This window comes from Ambystoma mexicanum, chromosome 7p (assembly GCF_040938575.1).
Source record: "Ambystoma mexicanum isolate Mex_15411 chromosome 7p, UKY_AmexF1_1, whole genome shotgun sequence".
NCBI classification, from domain to species: Eukaryota; Metazoa; Chordata; class Amphibia; order Caudata; family Ambystomatidae; genus Ambystoma; species Ambystoma mexicanum.
The window spans coordinates 198,023,450-198,040,073 of NC_090939.1; the positions used below are offsets into that span (position 1 = coordinate 198,023,450).

General features: G+C 45.3%; 1 protein-coding gene and 1 long non-coding RNA gene across 2 annotated transcripts in view; one reads left to right on the forward strand and one right to left on the reverse strand.

The window, feature by feature from the left end:
* Nucleotides 1-16,624, reverse strand: part of B3GALT5 (beta-1,3-galactosyltransferase 5) — a 259,165-nt gene that overhangs the window by 224,751 nt on the left and 17,790 nt on the right. The gene's annotated exons all lie outside the window — the stretch shown is intronic.
* LOC138525824 (uncharacterized) overlaps nt 1-16,624 on the forward strand; it is a 255,159-nt gene that overhangs the window by 8,443 nt on the left and 230,092 nt on the right. The window contains exon 4 of the long non-coding RNA XR_011283443.1: nt 2,827-2,975. This is a non-coding gene — a long non-coding RNA (uncharacterized lncRNA). The remainder of the gene's footprint in view (nt 1-2,826; nt 2,976-16,624) is intronic.

The following is a 16,624-nucleotide window of genomic DNA, read 5'->3' on the forward strand; positions in this document are numbered from 1 at the left end:
GTCCAAAACTCCACAGCCCTTCGTCTTCCTCCTTGCCTGAATGGGAACAAATCCCAGTGGGGGGCTGGCTGTCCTGATTGGACAACCAGACACCCCTTGTTGTAAAATGCAGGGAAGGAATACAGAGGTTGTGCTGCAATTCCTGTTAAATACTGCAAACCTGGAAGCTGAAGACAAGTCGACAACTGGAACCGAAGAGGATGGTGAAAGAAAAGCGGCAGAAATTATTTCCGGAGAACCTGCCGTGTAATTGGAGCCTACTATAGCCCTTCCTTCCAACCGACCTGGAGACGGTGAAAACGACGACCCCGACTCAGAGCCTGGTGAGACCCACTGCATTTTTATCCATCCCAACCGTTGCTGCGACCTTGCATTGCTGCAATACCCTGGGACCTCATGCCACTGTGCGGTGCATGGTCTTCTGAACTCCAAATCTCGCAGAAACTTCGTGGGCATCCTGGTGGATCTCCAGAGACACTAATCGGTTCCGAAAGGTCCCCTCACCAGAGTGCTGGACCTTTGTAAAGATGAAAATTCAACTGCTACATTCTGTCTTCTTCTGTGCTCCTTGAAAAGGTGCCAAATCCGCAGAACCACATTCAGCCATGAGGAAAACCTTGCCCAGAGCCTTCTTCATCAATCCCTGCTGCAAAGTCCCTTCTGAGGTTTTGTTTTCAGTCATCACGACAAGGAATCCACTGACTGGGTATTTGGCTGCAGACCCTGAAGTCCTCCTGCTGCTAAATCTTCTTCAATGCTGAGGTACTGTGTTGGCTTGGGTATGTACTTACCTTAAGCCTGTTAGGATTTCTGTGTAGCTGTGGGTTGTTTTCTGTGATGGGGAGGCCTCTCATCAAGTGCACCCAGTCCCACTGCTAGAATCCTGCTACGGTGTCTTTTGCGAAGCCTCTGGACCCTCTTCTAACTCTAAAGTAAAGTACTCACCTGTTTGTCCAGTCTTCCTAAGGAACTCTGACTTTTGCTACATAAGAACCTATCCTGACACTGCATGTTGGTCACTAGATCCTAGTGACCCACCTTCTGCCACTAAGAACACTCCTGCTCCAAGATTAAGGGAAAGACTTTTTAGGGATTGGGCCTTTTGCCTAGAAAAGAAAATAAGTGTTTAAAGGTTACTTACTTGCAAAGTGTTGGTTGCCAACTGTAACTCTAAGAGTGAACAGTTACAAAAGTTCTTACTTACCTTGGATGTATGAGGCACCATTCTTAAAAGTATGGTTAACATCTTCCCTTCCTTAGAAACTGTTTTGCCATTCTAATAGAAAGTAGATGTGAAGGTATATTACTCACCTGTGATTAGGTTGTGCCTCTTCCCAGAAATAATGTGTTGGTTTCACCAGATTATTCCTGCAGGATATTGTATGAGTGTCCTCCAACTGGGTCTTGCTTCTCCTGACTTGCTGTTAGCCTGTCCAGAAGAAGTCTGTATTAGGTTGTTGCCTACCTAGAATAAATGTGAGTCAATCAGTAAAGTGTAACATTGGGTTTTACTTTCCCTGTGCTATCTAACCCAGAGTCTCAGCAGCCTTGTGTATCAGAAGACTGGTGCGGTAGCGTGAGTTTTCTGACCTGGGCGTGAAAGGAGTTCTGTTACTAGCTTTGCTATTTGAAAGTGGGAGGTCACTGTATTCCCTTAAGGCACTGGTCTTCAAGCCTTTTTATGAGCCCCCCCCATTTGAGTAAATATATAGTTTCTGGGCACCTCCTCTCCGCCCCCCTGCCACAAATGCTTATATTTTCTATTAAATGCTTATATTTTCTATTAAAAACAGTCACCATAATACTATAATCCTTGAAGCCCCCCACCGCCGGGCATCCTTGGGGTCCCAAGTTTGAAGACCACTGCCTTAAGGCACCCTGGCTGTTCAGCATACAGAGGCCCCCCTTTCGTGGATGGGGCAATTCCTTCCCTTCCCCTTTCTAGTTCCACACAACGACTGTTTTACTGATCAGTCTGATCGCTTTCAAACCGTCGCCAAGTAGGGGATACATGCTCCTAATGGCTGCCCCTCTCTGGCTTTAACGCTGTTGCTCCTCCAATGCCCCCACAATGTTTCAAATTAATAGGTCCACGTCTTCCTCCGATAGGTGCACCCGGCCCTCTAAGTAATAAGATATCTACGTGTATCAGGCTGTGGCGCATTTGTGAGAAACCATTCCTCTGCAAAATGTACCCACAGCTTGGTTTACTTTTTTTCAGGATTGTTCCACTGCTAGTACAGCTGTAGTGCATCATTTATGGACCTGCAGCGATGCTTATGGGAGGAGGGGGACTTCTGACCCTTCTGGAGGATAGTGCCTGGCTCATATTTGAAAAGGCCTGCCTGCTAAAGTGTAATAACTTTTTGTTCACCCCAGTAAAGATCACTTTGGTCATGGGTTCTATCCCTGGAAACCCTCCTATTTCCGGTCCCTGTCATTTCCTGTACATGTTGCTGTCTGCAAGCCGGGACTCTCTATGGTTGATATTTACATTTAAGAACCTGAAACAGGTGCTTGTCTGTTTTTTAAAGGACACACAAAATTACTCTCAAGCATTTTAGCTACAAGAGATCTGACGTATTGCCTCTGCAGAACACCCACCTCTAATTTTATTAGAGAGCAGATGCAACTAGTTAAAGCCACAATGGGTGAAAGTCTTGGAGGAAGTTACCAAATACCAAGAGACGCTTCACTCACAAATAGGGACACATCAGGCAGGAACATCCATAGCAAGCACACTATAAATTAATGGTTTTGGGTACAGACACGTTTCACAAATACTTGTAGCATACTAAATGTACTTTTTTTTATTTCTTCTTTTAGGCAATAACTCAAAGCATGGCCCTCTTTAACCTGCTTTTCTTTGATTCCGACAATTCTCTGTGTATTTGAAAGGAAGGGTCTTGATGAAAGTAGAAGAGAAATACCTGAAGAAAAGGATTTCAAAGCAGTAGTGCCTTTCCAGTCAGCAGGTAAGCAATGTATTATTTTCTTTGTTAATCTATTTAATGTTTGGGGGAAGTGGGTACATCGGACGTCCCTACGCGGAGGCATTCCCTTTTTTCACACATACAGATGAGTGATGCACAATTCCCACCACTCTTTACGCCCTACCTAAAATTAATTTTGATTTTAAATTGTTTTTATTGGCATTTATAAACTCCCATTAATCAGCGATTATCATTTGACAATATTCAGCGTTTTACATTTCCAATATAACAAGTAACAACTAACTTAAACAAAAGAAAAAACCAACATTAACTGTTTTCATATATGTTCCTTTAGTACAGTTGGACGGTACTCCATGTAGGTTTGGCGCACCTTGTGCAGTTTTTCACCACAAGTTCTGTCAGGTGTTCAACCTCTATATTCTGTCTAACATGTTGGGCTATTGTAATAATTCTGGTCAAAATAAGTTTTCAAGGGGGTTCATCGTCAGAGGGGTGGAACATGTCCCACAGTAGTGCTTTCCAGGCCTCAAACGAGACACTCACCTCCTCCTCTACCCTCGAGACTCCCTCACTTCATATCTTAGTCTCTGCCTCCACCCATCGCTTAAATTCCTTGAGCCACAGCTTATATTGAGGGCCCCCTGTGGACTTCCATGCCATGGCTATTGCTCTCTTAGCTAGGATGCATGCCATGTCCATACATTTTACAACATGTTTGAACTAGCTCAACCTCGTATAGGCTCCCAGGAGGCATTCTTTTAGGGACCAATCATACTTGGTTATACCGGCGCTCTTGCAGGCTTGTTCATTCCTGGCCCAAAAACATTGTACTTTCACACATCTACTTAAATTCATAAGGACCCTGTCACGCCACTGGGTAGACCGATAGTCTCTGGCTGTGGCTCAATCTTCAAACCATTGTGCAAGATTGTGGACACTTTCCTTAAACCCATGAGCATAGTGACATCTACATATTTGCGTGATACAACCCACACCATTCAAACATTTGAGAACCATGAATTTCATCAAGCCAGAGAGTGGATGGTAACTATTGATATCAAGTCATTGTATACCAGCAAACCACAAGACTGTTACACTCACCTGGTATCCACGGGGACGCCACTCAGCCCTGGTTGGTTGCCGGAACCTTCTGCCCGATTTCCGGATGGTGTCTTCGGAGGAAGTGTAGCCTGAAAACACAGGAGGGCTGGGTTCAAGACTGGCCAACTCAGGTAAAGTATCCTCCCACCACCCCTTTGGCTTCTGCCCTTAGGCCCTCTCCTCACCTTGTTGTGGTATTAGGCATGCTCTCCATCCTGCTTTCTTAGCAGGGGTGCGTAGTCTTCAGTGGGCGTGGGCGACCGAGTTACTTCACTGGTGCGTGCCCGTTCAAGTGTCTTTAAAGTAGGTCTTATTGCAGCAGTTTTTTGTATAGCACTGTTTGTTCTTGCCTGCCTTTCTTTTGTGATTAATAATGTCCTTTCTTTCTCCCTAGGCGTGCAGGAGATTTGGTGTGGCGTTCTGGTTGGTTTGAGCATCACCGGCAAATGATGGCACGAGATGTGCGCTGCAATGCGGTAAGTAATGCTTTATGCGCTATGCGCTGAGCTTCTTTGTCTTGCCTTTGCTAACCTGTGTCTCCTCTCTTCCTTACTGTCCGTCTCCAGCGAGTGTGGATCTCCGGAACGATGCCGGCCGGGAGGTGACAAGCCAGGTAAGTTTCTTGTGATGTTCGTGGCTTAAGCAATGCCGGAGTATGCCTTTCCTAATGTTGTCTTTCTCCTTTTCCTTTTCAGGTTGCTTTGTTCCGATAGGTATGCGGTGCCCAGAAGAAGCTGTTCACTGGAGAGCGGATGACAGGATGGAGATTGCAGGTAAGATTCTATTAATGATGTTCCTTTTGTCTTCTCTGCAGTCTCGTTGCTCTGAGGCTCGCGGGTATCACAGGACACGGTGAGCGTTACGTTGCAGTCTGCAAAGTAACGCGAAGCGTGCTCTGTTGCTTGGGTGTGGTTTAAATAGCCTCCCAGCAAAGTAGTCCAGGCAAAGTAGTCCCAGGCCACCACACCCAAAACACTATACCGCATAGCTTAGTTCTTAGGAACCAAGCTATGCCAATGCCTCCATGTTAACTGCAGGCCCAATGAAAAGTAGTCCCCCTTCAAACATGTTCTCCACAATGAATATGAGCCTGGCACCAGAGGCGCCAGGACTGACTCCAAGAGAGTCTTGGGAGTGGATGCAAGGCCTCCAAGGCCTTAATGGAGCCCCGAACCCGGACCTTACCTGGCAAGTGGACTTGCCAGTGGGGCTCGGGGGTAAGGGTCGTGACAGCACTCCCCCCAAAGCCCCTCTCACGGTGGTGGTTCTGTTCGGTCCAGGCTGGGTTGGAAAGTTCTGATGAAATTCCTTGTTCAGACGTGGTGCATGGATATTCTCTCTGGGTTCCCAGGATCTACCTTGAGGTCCATACCCTTTCAAATCGACGAGATGATGTAATTTGGACATAGTGTATTTAGAGTCCAGGATTTCCTTGACTTCAAATTCTGGTTCTCCATCAACTATTATGGGTTTTGGTGGTGTCGTAACCCGTGTACCGGGTTTTACCGGTTTCAAGAGTGATACATGGAACACTGGGTAGATTTGCATATTGGGTGGTAATGCTAGTTTGACGGCTACTGGGTTGATTATTGCTTTCATGGAATAGGGTCCCAAATATCAAGGATGAAAGGTCCGGGTTCCCTTAATGGGTACGTACCTTGCTGCTAACCAAACCTTGTCCCCTACTTGATAGTCGGGAGCCTTTCTTCGATGTTGGTCGGCAAATTTCTTTTGTCTGTCCTTGCCTTGAGGTAGATGTTCTGTCACCTTTTTAAAGGCCTGAGAGATGGTTGCGAGTCCTCACTGCTGGCATTTCCAAGCTGGCTGGAAGGTCTAGCTGGGAAGTACGCGGGTGTCTGCTGTAGAGGATGTAAAAGGACATTTGTCCCATGCTAGAATGCAATGAATTGTTATAAGCATATTCTGCTATCCATAGTAAGTCCCTCCAATTTCCTTCCACTTGATGCAGCATGCACCGTAAGTATTGCTCAAGGGTTTGATTGGTTCTTTCTGTTTGGCCATCCATTTGTGGTTTGACTGGTGGATAATCGGATGTTGTTTTGTGCCACTGAACAACATTTATTCCCAGAAGTTGGACACGTACTGGCTGCCTCGATCGGAGACCAGAACTGATGGGAAGCCATGTAGTCTAACAATACTTTCTCAGAACACTGTTGCTAACCTGGATGCATCTGGGAGGCCCTGGAGAGGAATAAAGTGTGCCATTTTTGAGAATAAGTCAACAACTACCAGAATGTTGTTGACGCTTGACTGGGAGGCAGGTCTTTAATGAAGTCAAGGGAAAGGGTGTGCCATGGAGCAGGAGGAATGTCCAATGGTTGAAGGAGACCAGCTGGTTTCTGCTTTTGCAATTTGTTTTGCGCACATACATCGCAGGACTCAACATACTGGATGATATCTTTACGCCAAGTAGGCCACCAATAGTTCTGTTTCTCCTTGGCTAGGGTTTTGGCGATTCCAGGGTGACCTTCCATCAGTGAATCGTGGTAATCTGAATGGTTTGTTGTTGTAGTTCCCCTTTGGGCACATATAAACGGTCCCTAAAATAGTGCAATTGGTCCTTGATGGTATATTGTTCTCCCCGAGTATGCCATGCAAGCAGGGTGTCGGAATTCATTACCCATTGGATTTTGTTTCGGAGTTCAGTTTGTGTCAAAGCTGTCGTGAGACCTAAGAGTTTCTTCTCAGGAATGTCTTGTCAATACCCATGCGGGTCAAGGCGTCAGCCTTCCCTTTGCGGACTCCTGGTCGAAATGTGATTACATAATCGTACTCAGTGAAGAAAAGGGCCCACCGCAGTTGACGCAAGGACTGGGCCTTTGCTGTTTTCGGACATTGCAGGTTTCAATGATTCTTGATTACCGTAACGGTGTGCCTGGCTCCTAAGAGATAGTGTCGCCATGCCTTAAAAGTGGATTTAATGGCCAAGAGTTCCTTGTCGGTGATCGCAAAACTGATTTCCGGAAGTGAAAACGTTCGCAACCAGAAGGCCATGGGGTGTAACTGGCCGGTTTCAGTGTCCCTCTGTGAGAGGACAGCCCCCAGAGCCATACTAGAAGCATCAGTTTCCACGATGTAAGGGAGGTCTGGACGAGGGTGTCGCAAGATCGGAGCGGAAGTGAATCTTTGTTTGAGTTCTTGAAAGGCCCTTTCTGCTTCTTCTGTCCAAATGAACTTCTTATTGTTTTTTCGTAATAGTACTGTGATCGGGTGTACAATTTGAGAGAAGTCTGGGATAAATCGGCAGTAGAAGTTTGCAAAGCCCAGCATGCTTTGGACCTCTTTCAGTGAAGTTGGTGATGCCCACTTAAGAATGGCATCTACTTTGTGTGCGTCCATTCTGATGCCTTTCGGAGTGAGGATGAAACCAAGGAATTCCACTTTGGTGACGTGAAAAAAGCATTTTTCGAGGTTCACATATAATCGATGTTGGCGGAGCTTGGTGAGAACAGAGCGAACGTGCTTAACATGGTCTTGCTTCGAGGCCGAGTACACTAAGATGTCATCTATGTTGAACAAGGCGCTGGTACAGAAGGCGGTTTTCCATACATCTCCTTTTTTAACCTCGGACCAGGTGGCACGCTCCTCGAAGGTCCAATTTGGTATAAATCTGGGCATCTTTGACTTGGTCTAACATTTCAGGAATAAGTGGCAAGGGGTAGAGATTCTTCACGGTAATGTGGTTTAATGCACGGTAGTCGATGCAGGTCCTCAAGTCTCCTTCTTTCTGTGGTACGAAGAACAAAGGACTGGCTGCCGGGGACTTAGACGGGCGGATAAATCCGTTTGCCATGTACTGGTCTAGATAGGATTTCAAATGGAGGTTTTGCGGTTCTGTGAGTGCATAGATTCTGCCGCAAGGAATTTGTGCACCTGGAATGAGGTCAATCTGGCAGTCATAGGGCCTGTGCGGTGGTAGTGTGTTAGCTTGTTCTTTTTGGAACACATCCTGGAAATCTTGGTATTCACTTGGTAGGATGTTAGTTACTCCAAGTGATGATGCTGCCGTTCTGGGAATTGCAGGGATACAGAAGCCAGGTTTCTGCTCTTGGTAATAGCAGGCAGGAGCGCAATCATCGGTGAAGGTCAGTTTCCGTGCACGCCAGTATATCATGGGATTGTGCGCAACTAACCATGGCATCCCTAATATTAGCCAGAACTGAGGTGCCTTCATGAGATCAACATAAATGGATTCCCGGTGTCCATCCTGGCACAGCAAGACTACCCCGGCTGTACATTGGGTTACTGGTCTGGAAGAGATTTCTGTCCCATCCACGGTGGTTACCTTGTCCGTGGTCGGCTTTGAACATAAGGGAAGCCCCATCTCTGCAGCCAGTTCTTGATCGATATAATTGCCAACTGCTCCACTGTCTATGTATGCCTCAACGGCGTGCATCTGAGACGGTTGTTGGTGGTTAATTAAGATCACTGGTATTGCAAAGTGCAAGGTGGTGGCTCTTTCGTCTCACTCGACAAACTGACCTCTACGTTTGCGGAGCTGGGCAGTTTTCCAACTCCTTAATCTCGTCCTTCTCTGTGGCCCTGACTGTTCTCCTTGGAGGTTTCACTGGGCAGTCCTTAAGGAAGTGTCCTGGTTTTCCGCAGTACAAACATAGTTGCTATTGCCTTCTTTTGTCTCGATCTGTTTTTGTTAACGGCGGTCGTATCCCTCCGATTTGCATGGGTTCTACAGTGTTTTCTGGCACACGTGATGCATTGTCCCTTGGTTGAACATACACGGCCCGAGTGTCTGACCTAGACCGATCTGCCTTTCGATCTTGCAATCGGTGATCTAGTTGCACAACCAAGGTAATGAATTTGTTACAGTCTCTGGGTGGGTCAACCACCTGGGCTAGAGCGTCCTTCAATTCACCTCGTAGGCCTTGGTGGAACAACGTGGTTCTTTTGTTTTCAGGCCACCTAGCTTCAGCAACCAATCTATTGAAGGTGGCAATGTACGTTAATAAGTCTTGATTCCCCTGTCGGAGTGACAAGAGTTTGTTGTCTACTGCTTGTTCTTGGGTATGACGAGCAAAAAGCTTCTCCATTTTCCTCTGGAACCCCCCCAAAGTCATGTAACAATGGATCATCATGGCTTACAAGTGGCACCGACCAGTCCGCTGCGCTACCGCTCAGGTATGACAAAACAAAAGCTACCTGTGCTTGGTCGTTGGGGATTGCACCAGGCCTACAAAGAAAGTAAAGACGACACTGATTCATGAATGCAGCCTACTTCCTTGGGTCGCCCGAGAACTGTTCCGGTGATGCTAGGGGAACTGCTCCGGGTAGCGTAATTTGTACTGGGGCGGATGATAAGGTGGGTGCTTGTGCCGATGGGTTGTTTCCGGGCAAAGGAGTCTGTCCTGCCTGTGATTGTAGGAACTGCCTACTGATCTCTTCAGTGCGATCCTTGGTTACTACTAGGTCCCTCCTGAGAGCATTGGTCTCTTGCCTGGCTGAATGAACTTTGGTGTGTAATTGTCCTAATAATCAAGCCAATTGGTTGATTTCTGATATCTCCATGGCGCCCAGGTGGATTAGTTATTGTAGGCTTTGTGTTCTGTTACTCTCACCTGGTATCCACGGGGATGCCACTCAGCCCTGGTTGGTTGCCAGAACCTTCTCCCCGATTTCCGGATGGTGTCTTCGGAGGAAGTCTAGCCTGAAAACACAGGAGGGCTGGGTTCAAGACTGTCCGACTCAGGTAAAGTATCCTCCCACCTCCCCTTTGGCTTCAGCCCTTAGGCCCATTCCTCACCTTGTTGTGGTATTAGGCGTGCTCTCCATCCTGCTTTCTTAGCAGGGGTGCGTAGTCTTCAGTGGGCGTGGGCGACCAAGTTACTTCACTGGTGCGTGCCCGTTCAAGTGTCTTTAAGGTAGGTCTTATTGCAGCAGTTTTTTGTATAGCGCTGTTTGTTCTTGCCTGCCTTTCTTTTGTGATTAATAATGTCCTTTCTTTCTCCCTAGGCGTGCAGGAGATTTGGTGTGGCGTTCTGGTTGGTTTGAGCATCACCGGCAAATGATGGCACGAGATGTGCGCTGCAATGCGGTAAGTAATGCTTTATGCGCTATGCGCTGAGCTTCTTTGTCTTGCCTTTGCTAACCTGTGTCTCCTCTCTTCCTTACTGTCCGTCTCCAGCGAGTGTGGATCTCCGGAACGATGCCGGCCGGGAGGTGACAAGCCAGGTAAGTTTCTTGTGATGTTCGTGGCTTAAGCAATGCCGGAGTATGCCTTTCCTAATGTTGTCTTTCTCCTTTTCCTTTTCAGGTCGCTTCGTTCCGGTAGGTATGCGGTGCCCAGAAGAAGCTGTTCACTGGTTTGAGCACCGCCGGCAAATGATGGCACGAGATGTGTGTTGCAATGCGGTAAGTATTGCGCTATGCGCTGCGCTGCTTTGTCTTGCCTTTGCTAACCTGTCTCCTCTCTTCCTTACAGGTTGCGCAGTCCTTCTGCAGCGGGTGTGGATCTCCGGAACGATGCCATCCAAGAGGAACATCATTAATAGAATCTTACCTTCAATCTCCATCCTGTCATCCGCTTTCCAGTGAACAGCTTCTTCTGGGCACTGCATACCTACCAGAACGAAGCGACCTGAAAAGGAAAAGGAGAAAGACAACATTATAAAAGGCATAATCCGGCATTGCCAGGTAAGGTTCTTGTGATGTTTGTGGCTTAAGCAATGCCGGAGTATTCCTTTTATAATGTTGTCTTTCTCCTTTTCCTTTTCAGGTCGCTTCGTTCTGGTAGGTATGCAGTGCCCAGAAGAAGCTGTTCACTGGAAAGCGGATGACAGGATGGAGATTGAAGGTAAGATTCTATTAATGATGTTCCTTTTGTCTCCTCTGCAGGCTCGTTGCTCTGGGGCTCGCGGGTGTCACAGGACACGGTGAGCGTTACATTGCAGTCTACAAAGTAACGCGAAGCGTGCTCTGTTGCTTGGGTGTGGTTTAAATAACCTCCCAGCAAAGTAGTCCGGGTAAAGTAGTCCCAGGCCACCACACCCAAAACACTATACCGCATAGCTTAGTTCTTAGGAACCAAGCTATGCGAATGCCTCCATGTTAACTGCAGGCCCAATGAAAAGTAGTCCCCCTTCAAACATGTTCTCCACAATGAATATGAGCCTGGCGCCAGAGGTGCCAGGACTGACTCCAAGAGAGTCTTGGGAGTGGATGTAAGGCCTCCAAGGCCTTAATGGAGCCCCGAACCCTGACCTTACCTGGCAAGTGGACTTGCCAGTGGGGGTCTTGGGTAAGGTTTGTGACAAGACTTGGCTATTGAATGCATAAGGAAACAACTTATGCACTACAACTTACAAAATACCATCCCGCACAACTTCATTATCGAGTTAATGAGCATGGCGCTGTGTAAACATGACTTTGAATGCAACAACCAATTCTTTCTACAAACCAAAAGGGGCTGCAACGGGAGCAGCCTGCACTCCCAGTCTAGCAATCTTACTTATGGCATACCTTGAATTTGTCAAAATGATTGCAGACAAGAATCCATTTCGGGATCACATCACATGTTGGAAAAGGTATACTGATGATATCATCTTCATCTGGGATGGACCAGAAGACAGACCCAAATGCCTTTTAACTTGGCTTAACAATGTGGACAGCAGCAATATCCAATTAACTATGAAATACAGCAATAGGGAGGTCCATGTTCTTGACCTTAAAATTCAACATGAGTCAGAAAAGTTGAAATGCAGCCTCTTCCGTTAGCCAAGTGATAGAAACACATTATTGCATTTCTCTAGCCACCACCCTCGACATCTCAGGGAGAACCTACCGTATGGGCAATATCTCTGTATCAGGAGGAATGTACGGAATTGGAGGACTTTTATAGCCATGCCAACGATCTGGATTTAAGATTGAAACAAAGGGGGTATCTGAAGAAACTTCGTAGTTGATCCAAAAAACAGGCAAGGTACACTGATTGAGACACCCTACTCACCCCCGAAACATCTCTCAATATGGGGCAAGAAGAGAAAGAGGACATGTGTAATTACGCATGGACTACACACATTCCAAGCAAAAAAAACGTATCACTAAATACTGGCCTTTAGCGAAACTCTGTCTACCAAATGAACCAATTCCAAGATTTGCATTTAAACGTCCAAGAAATCTGAGAGACAATCTAGTACATTCGAAATTCTCCAAACCGATATCCAGGACAGGTCTCTGAAATCTGCAGAGATCCACTGGACACTTTCCATGTGGGAATTGCATAGCTTGCCAATTTGCAAAAAAGATGAACTCCTTCACCATTGGAGATCACATTTGGGCCCTGTCCAATCTGACCAACTGTAAAACGAAGCAAGTGGTCTATTGCATTAAGTGTCCCTGTGGACTCAGATATGTTGGCCAAACCCTGAGACCGATCTATATCTGGATTTCCAAACACAGAGCAAAAATCTGTTGCAAAAATTCTTCAGCGCCCTTAGTCAATCACTACATTGCATATCAACACTCGCCTAATGACATTCTATGGTGGGTGTTAGACATAGCAAAAGAATCATCCAACATAACAAGGAGTCTTTTAATAAAAGAAGGCTTTATTTTCGGAATCCAAGAGCGTGTGAGCAGGGAACTACTGTGACTGACCTTGTGTTTTACCTGCCAGCATCCAGGCACTGCGAGCGTTGCTCTTGCCTGGCCCATACCGCTTCCTGGAGGAGGCGGAGTCAGTCGGACCACGTGTGTGATCACGTGACTGGCAGCGAGTTGAAAACTGCGCTCGAGCCGCCTGAGCGGTGCTTTATTTTCGGAATCCAAGAGCGTGTGAGCAGGGAACTACTGTGACTGACCTTGTATTTTACCTGCCAGCATCCAGGCACTGCGAGCGTTGCTCTTGCCTGGCCCATACCGCTTCCTGGAGGAGGCGGAGTCAGTCGGACCACGTGTGTGATCACGTGACTGGCAGCGAGTTGAAAACTACGCTCAACCCACCCTTGTGGCGTTAAGCCCGATGGTGAAAAGCCCATTAGCTGTTGTGCGGCTGTTTGGCGGCACATTCAGAAGGGAGACTGCTGCGATTAGTCACTCTTGATTCCAGAGGCTCTATTTTTAATAGTGTTAACGCTCAGGTTCATGCTGAAAGTAGTGAACCCAATGATATATTGCTAGAATATGAAGATCTTATGAGCTTATGATATGCGCTGGTGAGTGAGGGTGAGGCTATATACTAATTGCTGACATTGTATTATAAAGTGCTAGGTGCTTGTCACCTCATACTGTGCTTATTCGTATTTTATTAGATTTCGGGTGTAAAGCTAGATCAGTCTCTACCCACCATTGTTTTATCCTGACATTTATCTAGTAGGCTGGGAACTCTGTCTCTTCACTAATACATTGCACAAGAGCTATATCTTGCATTTTAACTATGGCTAATGGATTGCGTAGTGGGAGGTGCACTGAGGCAATATTGAAAGCTTGTACTGAAACTAATAATGACTCCTTAGGTCACAAAAGGAGTATTCCTGATAATGAGCTATTGGATAATAACACTTTAGCTGAGGTAGCTAAAGACAATAAGCTGAATTGTACTGATACTCCAATACTAACTACTTATTTGGCTCAGATTCATGCCGACCCATCTCCCTCTTTGTACAATTTCATAAAAGAGGAAGTAAATAATGATGCTAGGGTGAGTTTGGGGAGTTGCACAACCCCACTACTACCTTGCACTTTTAATGAAGACCCGTTTAGGATAACTATGAGGAAAATGGCTGAATTAGATGAACAGGTTAATCAATCCATTGATATGATGACCCCACTTGTTCATAGATCATCTAACAAGGGGATTTTTAAACCAATTTGTAGAAAGGACATCATGAAAACTCACAATGAAATAATAGGCGAAGGAGGCTCTGAAGGGATTTCGCATGCTTTATTGTACTCTCCTGAGCAAATCAAAGCCCAAAGAAGGTCTATAAATGACGATCCTGAGGGTAATATATCTGATAGGGGTAGTGCTGAACTTCAATTTCCTAGCCCCCTTCCAGTGATCACAAAAATATTAGATCTTCTCGATAAGGGCCACGAACTTACCCACTTGGAATTAAAGGAATTAAAGGCAATAATGCATTATCTTTGTTCCAAGATGGATAAAATTGAGGGCTTTATAACCGCAATTGATACCCGAGATCTTTGCAATATGAAATAGGTGGCCCAAGATCAAGAGAGGCTACAAATGAGTGTCATGAGAGAAGTACACAATGTTCGCTACCTGTTCATCTAGAATGTAACAATTATAGACAATCACATGGGGTATCATCCGAGCCGCTGAAGTGCTCTTGTGAGAATGATCTGAGTGAGATTAAAGCTTCGATAATCGCATTAAACGATACAATAGTTTCACAATTATGTAATAAAACACAGCCTTGTGATAAGCTGTGTAGTCCTATTGCCAAAGTTCCGATTTTAGATCTGCCTGATAGCCCTTCTGTCTTGTTGGACGAAATTGAAAATCAAAAAAAGGCAGAGATTGAAAATATTCACACCGAAGCAACTCCAACCTTTATGTCTCGCCGGGCTAAAAGGATGCATATGCGTGCTGTGAAAAGACTTGCGAAAAGAAAGAGGGAGGAGAAGGTCATAAAATCAACTTCTATCCTGGAAATTGCAGATGAGGAGCACATTGACTTGGACCAGTTGTCCAAAGAGAGTCAGGATGCCCTCACACCTACAACTGAAGTAAGAGTGGAAAAAGGAGGTGGAGGCCTCGGCACCTCTTCGCTATTGAAGGAAGACGTGCATACCAATACGGGAAGGATAAAAACTAGTACTACACAATTGGCAAAATTAAATCCTCAGAAAACCTTAACTTCTAAAACTGTGTTACATCAAAAAACAGTCACGATTATTCCAAAAGACCACTTAACCCAGGAAAAGGAAAATGAAAAGTCTAACACGGATCGCATTATTCAAAACTCAGCAAAAGCCACCTTAAGTGAATATTTCCCTATAGTAGGCAGATGCTGTACGTCGAAAAGTCAAATAAAGCATCAGGACAGAGGAATCAGCGTCCCCTTAAAAATACCTATGAGGAATTCCTATAGTGAGATATGTACTAATGTCTCGAATAATCGAACACACGTAAATAATGTATTTAGACTGAGTAATGAAATACAATCAGAAGTAGGAAATAGAAATAGCAATAAAATGAATGTAATATGTGATGATTCAATAAGGTTGGAAAATTGTTTATTGGACAAAAAGGAAAATGTAGTGATGGTAAATGGCCAAGGCAAAAAAGCGGAAATGGTTGAGGCACCTTTGAGGACCCAGCCTGGGAATTTATCAATAAATGAAGTAAATAATGTGGGTACCTTTTTTGCCCCGAGCCATATATCTATCCATGGTCCTCCATTAAGAAGGTCCTTATCTGAGAATCAAATTAACATGAATAACTCAAATAAGGAATACGATTCATCCGATAGCAAGTGCACATTTTCACTTGAGCCAAGTCCCTGTGTGGTTACTAGGGCATCCCCATCGGCTGTAACATTAATAAATACAGGAAAAAGCACACCTCCTACTAGGCCACAACAAACTGATTTGGCAACACAGTACATTATTGGATTTGAGGGGGATGAAAGGATATTGGCGGATAATCGCATTAATCGATCCTACACATTCTCTGTATTCTCAAAAATACCTCAATTGAGAATAATCAAATCTGAGGATATTACAAGGGTTTCTTTGGCGGCAACTGTAAATAATCACAGGGCTATTTGTTATTTTACCTCTGAGGCGATAATGAAATTTATCTGGTTTAATCGCGAGGAAATAAAAAAGGAGGGTCTGACGCTATTTACGTTTGACTGTGAGTTGTAGGCTTTAATATTTCTAGAAACACCAGGCAAGGGTATTGAAAAGATTGAAGTAGCAGGCAGACCTTGTACGCAATTTGAAGCAGGGCTGGGTGGAGGAATGTTGGAAATATTGAAATTTGTAGCCAACACAAAAGGACTACCATGTTTGGAACCTATGCTTTCGGCAATCCTATGTCCAAAATTACCTATGCCTGCTAAATAGCCACGCAATGATATGAGTATGCAAATTATATCTTGGAATTCTTGCGGGTATGTAAACTTGATGAAGTGGCACTCTGCTTTAACCTATATAGACCAACCAACAATAATAATGGTACAAGAAACGGTGAAAACTGAGCCATTTGTGATTCCTGGGTATTTAACTTTTACATCACCTGCAAGGAGATCTCTGCTAGGACGTCCATCTGGGGGTCTGTTGGTTGGAGTTAAGATATCCTTGCAGGCTCAAGCGGAATTAGCTTGGTAATCTGCTAGTATACTGGGGATCCATCTTGCAATACCCTCATTTAAGTATTCCTCATTCATGATAATTTCCCTATATTGGAATCCAGCTGCCTTGTCAGTCGACGAGATGTTGGACGAATTAGATGCATGCTTATTATATATATCTGGTAGATACCAGACTTGTGAAATCATTATAGGCGGTGACTTTAATTGTGACTGTAGAGATTTGACTGTAACCCATAAACTTAAATCGTCCACTCT